The following is a 6,684-nucleotide window of genomic DNA, read 5'->3' as shown; positions in this document are numbered from 1 at the left end:
TAAAGGATGAGCTCACAGCCTAAGGTATGTTGGCAGCAGATTACATGATATGCGCATGTGCATGTGTGCCTGTGTGTGTGTGTGTGTGTGTGTGTGTGTGTGTGTGTGTGTGTACACATGCATGCGTATTATGCTCTCACACGTCTCTGTGTGATTTCTGGCATGTATGTGTCTGTCATGCCATGTATGTGGAAGTCAGAGGACACCCTTGGACATATGACTTTGCCTTTCATATCATCTGAGACAAGTTTGGATTTTGGAGATCCAAACTTAGGCCCTCTTATTCTCTTGGCAAATATTTTTGCACTCAGCCATGTCCCAGTGCCCTATATTTTGATATAGTTTCACTCTGTAGCCCAGGATGACCCTGCACTCATAATTTTCCATCTTCTGTACATAGATACTGGAACTTTATCCTCCTTTACTGTGCCGCCATTTATGTATTTTAATTTAGAGATTATCATCCGCTCAACATGTTTTTATTCCAAATTCATATATACATATGAACATAGCATGTCAAACCTTCTTCATCATGACTTAACCTGTGAAAATCATCATTTCCAGTATTAGATTGCTTTCATGATATTCTTACTGCAAGTCTTTCTGGCATGTAACAGTCGAAAAAGCAGGTTTTCAAGCATTCACACTTGGCCATACACTCGTAGAAGTTTCCTTGGCACAAGTAGCAGACATTAGAAAACACTGAAAAGAGAAAGGGAGAGCCGGTTTAGGATATTTCCCATTTATTTATTTAGAAAGTACTACCTTTCTAAATTGCAAAATAAGTGGAATCCTGGAGCCCAGTTGTCTTCAAATATTTCATTAAGTAATTGTGGATTGTTAGATTCTGCAGTTTTATGAGAATTTCATGAAAGAAAATTTATGTATCCAAAATATATAAAGAACTCAAGAAGCTTACCACCAAAAAACCAAACAACCCAATCAAAAAATGGGGTATAGAAGTAAGCTGAGAAATCATAAGAGAAGAATATCGAATGACTGAGAAGCACCTAAAGCAATGTTCAAAATCCTTAGTGATCATTGAAATGCAAATCAAAACGACCCTGAGATTCCACCTCACACCAGTCAGAATGGCTAAGATCAAAACCTCAGGTAACAACACATGTTGGCAAGGATGTGGAGACAAAGGAACACTCCTCTATTGCTGGTGGGATTGCAAACTGGTACAACCACTCTGGAAATCAATCTGGAGGTTCCTTAGAAAACTGGAAATAGACCTACCTAAAAGACCCAGAAATACCACTCTTGGGAATGTATGCCAAAGATGCCCCATGATGCCACAGGGGCACATGTTCCACTATGTTCATAGCTGCCTTACTTGTGATAACCAGAAGCTGGAAACAACCCAGATGTCCGACTCCAGAAGAATGGATACAGAAAATGTGGTTCATTTACACAATGGAAATACTACTCAGCTATTAAGAACGAGGACATTCTGAGTTTTGCAGGCAAATGGATGGAACTAGAAAATGTCACCCTGAGTGAGGTAAATCAGACCCAAAAGGACATGCACAGCATGTTCTCACTAATAAGTGGATATTAGTCAAAAAATGTTCAGAATACTCAAGATAGAGTCCACAGAACTCAAAAAGGTCAACAAGCAGAATAGCCCAAGTGAGGACAATCAGTTCCACTTGGGAGGGAGAAGAAAGCAACTAAAATGGGGAGAGAGGGAGGGAGGAAGGGAGGGAGGGAGGGAGGGAGGGACAGGGGAGGGTGGGAGGGAGAGGGGAACATGATCTGGTATTGTGTTGGGGGGAAAAGGACTGAAGCCCTGAGGACCAGCTGAAAGAATGGAAATAGGTGACCTTTGGAGGAAGGAGGTTGTGAAGACCCTCCAGAATGTATCAGAGACCTGAGAAGTGAAAGACTGTCAGGACTCAAAGTGGGGAGGACCCGATGAAAGGCCCTACCGTGGGGAGAGGGAACTTATTGAATCCACCTCCAGTGGAAAGACTGGGCATCAAGTAAGGGGTGGATTTGCTATCCCACAGCCAAAGCTCTGACCCATAATTCTTCCTGTCTGAAAAAACTGCAGGGATAAAAATGGAGAAGAGCCTGAGGAAAAGGAGGTCCAGTGACAGGTCCAAAGTGGGATCAAGCTCAAGGGGAGACCCTAAGCCCCGCACTATTACTGAGGCTATGGAGCACTCACAAAAACGGACCTATCATGACTGCCCTCCGAAAGACCCAACAAGCAGCTGAAAGAGTCAGATGGCAGATATGTGCAAACAAGGAACAGAAGCTGCTGATCCCTCTCTCGTTGAATTAGGGAAAAGTTGGAGGAAGCTAAGGAGGAGGGCAACCTTGTAGGAGGACGAACAGTCTTAATTAACCTGGACCCCTGAGATCTCTCAGACATTGCATCACCATCCAGGCAGCATACACCAGCTGAGATGAGGCCTCCAACACATATACAGCAGACGAACCCCGGGTCTGGGTTCAGTCAGATGCACCTAATCCTTAAGAGACTGAAGGCTCCAGGAATTTTAGAGGTCTGGTGGTGTGGGTGGGGTGGGGACATCCTTGTGGAGATGGGGGGTGGGGAGTGCAGTGGGTCGGGGAGCATGTATGGGATGTGGAATCCTCGGGGGTTGGACGGGGTTGGGTGGGGGAGGAATAAAGTCTGGAGTGTAAAATCAACCAACCAAACACATTTAAAAATAGAAAACTTACATATCAGATAACCAGGATATGGCTAACTATAAATAGCCTATTTATAAGGATTAACAGTTATATTTCTTGTTATTCTATGAATCAAACATTTTTCCTGTACATAGTCAGAACTGCAGGAGATTATAACTATTTGGTTATAATTGAAAGAATTATACTATAACAAATTAAGAGTGGTGGTCTTTTGTTTGTTTTTTGTTTTGTTTTGTTTTCTGAGATGACTCATGTCCCCCATGTATGTGTTATGTAGTCACGAGAGATATTGTCTTGCAATTAAAGCATTTAACTGCTCAGGGTATTGATCGGGCACGTGTCACATTACATTTGATTTTACTGAATTGAACTAAAGGATGTCCTGGCTCTCTGGCTTAAACTGTCCTATGTCACAAGCAGACAGCATACATTGACCTGTGACCTATTATGAATGTCCCTAGCATCATGGTTTATTTTTAAAATGATGTAATTGTTCACTTACAACTTTACTCCCCACCCTCCCCACCAGACTCACAGTGCACTAAAAGGGGAATGTATTCTTTTCTCAAGCATTACCTAGGTTTAGGGTTGGTGCAAGTGACACTGACTTTATTTTCATTTAGAGAAGGTAACAGCCAGGACATCTGCACTGTGTTCACTTGGAACAACCCACCTCAGACGCTTCCTTCTTCCTGTTTATAAGCCCTAGCGTTCACAGTGCCTTGGGCTCTGGTTCCCTTTCCAGGACTGGCCTGCTGAGGGCACATATTTTCCACATGTTTTAACTGAGATTGACTGTCCTGTCCCTGTCATTCTTCCTGCCTCACAAACAAAATTCCATTGTGATTTCTTTCTTCATTTGTGTTCTTTTCATTCCGTTATTTCCATTGGACTTTTGCTGCCTTCCTCTTGTCAGTACGTACCTGATGTCCAGGATACTTTAATTCGAGAACAAGGCAGTACTGCTTCTGAAAGCAGCCCTTGCTGGTTTCTTTATTATCTTCAAAGGTATATGTTGGCAGTGACCTTTTATAAGAGGGCTTAAGGAGAGAATATACATTTGCCTTTTGTAAGCCTCTATTCCCCATGCCCTTGAAAACTGTAAAACATAAACCTGGAATGGCTAAGGGCCACAGTGACAGTGAACTGGTGAAAATAGATTGTATGGACCTGTGTGAAACAGGCACAGTAGCTTGTAGCTAGCGCCATCTTGGGTAACTGGATATGGGAGCAGGGGAATGGGTAAGCAGATGATTTAATGTCATCTCAGTGACTTCAGGTCTCAGATTATTCTATGTGCCTTTCCGACCACCTTTCTGGACAACTGAGAGCCTGGGACTCTGCCCAGAAGGCCAAAGATTAAAGAGTAAGTGAACAAAGGAGACAAGCACACCACAGGAGGACCTGAGGCACAGAGGGGTGAAGTCAGGAGGGATGGTGCTGAGGAGAGCAGAAGAAATCCACAGATGTTTGCACTTCCATTCCTAACACCTCACTCTGCTATTCCTCCTGAAATCACCTCTCCTGAAGGAATCCTTCTCACACTCAAAACAGCTTCAGTTGACAACACAAAGAAAAGACCCATTTCTTGTAGATTATTTCTTTCAAAGGGTGAAACTAATTTACTCATTTCTAAACAGAAAGAATTATTTACTTTTCTCCTTTTTTCTTTTTTCTTTTTAAAGGCAAGATCCTGCTACCTAGCCTGGCTGGCCTAGAACTCAGTGTAGACTAAACTGGCTTGAAAGTTCTGAGTGGTTTTCCTGCTCCAGCCTCTCAGGTGCTAGGACTGCAGCATGTGAATTCATGCTCTCCTGGCATGACAAATTTCAGCAGGTTGATACTGTACCAATAAGTAAACTTGTGTTTAGACTTCAACACTGAATTCTCATCCTCTCATGTTGGCTACATTTAGGGCTCCTTGAATGACTGAGTGAAGCTTCCATTTAGGTACAAAGATTTGGGCTCTTTCTGTCCTTCTCAGCTTATTTCTCTCCTGCAGACAAGATCACATGTGAGGAAGGAGTTGGGAAAGGTGTGATGGCTCATGCCTTTAATCTCATCTCTTGAGAGGCTGGGGCAGGAAGATTGCTTTTAGTTCATAGCCAGCTTGGCTGGCATAACCATTTTATGCAAACTTAAACTCCAATGTGAATCTCAAAAAATCAACCAGCCAAAGGAACAAACATGGTGAAAGAAATATTATCCCTGATGCATGATTAATTTAAAAAAATGTCTGGTTGTCTAGATTCATGTTAAGGTATAATAATAGTCATTAGTCTTTAATTTTCCAACAAATTCCTATAATATATTAATTAGTTTTTGTTTTCAAAAACATCTCCTGTCAAAGTTCTAGACTTAAAAAGCTACACTTTGGACTACATGACTAACTAGAGAGGATGATTTAAAATTCTGATGTGTGAGCACAATCCCAAACAGTCAACATGGCGGCGGCTGAAAGGTACCTCTGTAGAGTCTTGATACATCACAAAGGCATAGTCTCTGCAAGATGGCTCACCAGACAGCTCTTTACCGTTGTTCTGTAAACAGTCTCTTGGCCAACAGATATTTTGCTGCTGCTGCAGCAAAGTTTGCAAGAAAAACTAAAAAAGGTGCCATGGAAAGACATCAGATGAAAAGCCAGTCGATGATTTAGAGAAAATAAACCCGAATACCTACATGGAAAGTGAGCCTGAAGAGGATGTTTACTTAAAACAATTATACCCACGGCGGATCTATGAAGTAGAGAAAGCTGTTTACAGGGAATCCTTCAGAAATTAAACTAGCAGAAGAAAATGGAGCTGCGTTTGTAGGAGGAACAGATCTAGTTAAGAAGATCTTGGATGAAGAGGTTGTTGTGGACTTTTACGTAGCTATTCCAGAAATAATGGGTGAACTTAACCCTTTAAGGAAGAAACTGGAAAAAAGATTTCCAAAGGCTACTAGAAATTCTATTGGCTATGACATCCCCAAAATGCTTGAATTATTTAAAACTGCACATGAAATTATGGTAGATGAAGAAAGGCAGAACTTCCTCAGCACCAAAATAGCAACATTGGATATGCCAAGTAACCAGTTAGCTGCCAATCTTCAAGCTGTTATAAATGAGGTCTGTAGGCACAGACCATGGTCCATTTGTGGTCCATGCCTTCCTTCGTAGTTCAACCAGTGAAGGTTTGCTACTGAAGATTGACTCACTGTTACCCAAAGAGGCTAAAACTTCAGAAGCTGAAACCACAGAAGCTGCCTAGAAGTGTTATATTGTGAAATTATTGGCGGTGTGTGTATATGTGTCAAGAAACAACAAAGACGTCTATAAAACTCTATAATTTCTAAAAAAAATTCTGATGTGTTACTATAAAGGAAAATTGGCTTAGTGGCAAGAGAAGTTGAAGCCAGAAAGTTAGGAGCATGGTGATGGTTCAGCAGGTAGCAAGTACTACAAGACACACATCTTAGCCGTTGGGTTATTTTTCTTCATGTCAGATCCAAGAAGGTCATATTTCCTTTGGGATAGAAGTTCCAGGGGGCTCTTAAAAGGTTCTCCAGTTTGTCATGAGCACTGATTTGTACTATGCAAAACTGTAGGGGAATTTCTTAGAGGCTCTGAACTTTAAAGTAGGATTCAAAATGGCACGTAAAAGAGACAGACAGACAGACAGATAGGTAGACATGGGGGAAGGCTTTTCAGGAGACTGTGGAAGGCAACAGTCTCACCCACTCTGCTGCCACCTATTGTTCCACCAAAACAAGGACTCACAGGTCAAATCCTCATTGTGACTCACCTGTAAAAAGCATCATTTCTGTATTAGAGTGATTTCATATTATTTATATTATATTATATTTATTATATGTATTATTATTATTATTATTATTATTATTATTTAATCTTATTTTTACAGTCCAGTTTTATCCCCCTTCTGGTCTGCCCTCCAACAGTTCCTCATCCCATTCCTCCTCCCCATCTCCAGGAGGATGTCCCCACCCTTCACCCCTACTCTACCACACTTCTCTCCC

The 6,684-nt window shown here is 41.7% G+C and overlaps 1 pseudogene; it reads left to right on the top strand.

Annotated features, from left to right (window-relative positions):
- Positions 1–5,111: 5,111 nt before the first annotated feature.
- Positions 5,112–5,918, top strand: Mrpl1-ps2 (mitochondrial ribosomal protein L1, pseudogene 2; annotated as a pseudogene).
- Positions 5,919–6,684: the final 766 nt, after the last annotated feature.

The sequence above is a fragment of the Rattus norvegicus genome, chromosome 2 (genome assembly GCF_036323735.1).
Source record: "Rattus norvegicus strain BN/NHsdMcwi chromosome 2, GRCr8, whole genome shotgun sequence".
Taxonomy (NCBI): Eukaryota; Metazoa; Chordata; class Mammalia; order Rodentia; family Muridae; genus Rattus; species Rattus norvegicus.
This window is presented reverse-complemented; position numbering and strand designations above follow the sequence as displayed.